This window comes from Tupaia chinensis, unplaced genomic scaffold (assembly GCF_000334495.1).
Source record: "Tupaia chinensis unplaced genomic scaffold, TupChi_1.0 Scaffold149964_2, whole genome shotgun sequence".
Taxonomy (NCBI): Eukaryota; Metazoa; Chordata; class Mammalia; order Scandentia; family Tupaiidae; genus Tupaia; species Tupaia belangeri.
The window spans coordinates 1647701-1648267 of record NW_006209806.1 but is presented as its reverse complement, the minus strand read 5'-3'; positions in this window follow the sequence as shown (position 1 = coordinate 1648267).

Genomic DNA, 567 nt, shown 5'->3' with positions numbered 1-567 from the left:
GGGGGGCCGGGGGGCAGCCCCCCCGACGGCCCCCGCCGGCCCGGGCTGCGGCGGGGACCCTGGCCGCTCCATTACACTGCCATATGCTGGCGACTCGGGTTTCTCCACGGCTGCCACTCCGAGGAGCCAGCCCCGACCCAGGTGTGTGCACAGACGTGTGCACGTGTGCATGCTCAGAGGGAGTGCACGCTTGGAGAGGAGCCCCAGTGCCTGCCGCTCACTTCCTGCCGGCTGTGTTTATAAACAGTGCCAGGCCCCAGGCCCCAGGGCCCAGGGCCTCTACTCCAGGCCTGTTGGGAAGCCGCCGGGGGGAACGCCAGCCTCCAGGAAGCAGCTGGCCTACCCCAGCCTCCCGCACGGGCTTCTCTGCACAGACTCCTCCAAGCATCCGAGCTGAAACGAGGCAGGCCCCCTCCCCAGGACACGGGTCTGCAAAATGCTGGGGGAGTCTCTCGGGGTGCTGCCAGACCGCGCCCCTGCCCCACGGCATCGCGGGGGGAACCAACAAGCCACATGTGCTGCACCCCTACAGGACAGCTTGGGGAAAGTCCTAGACAGGACATTTCA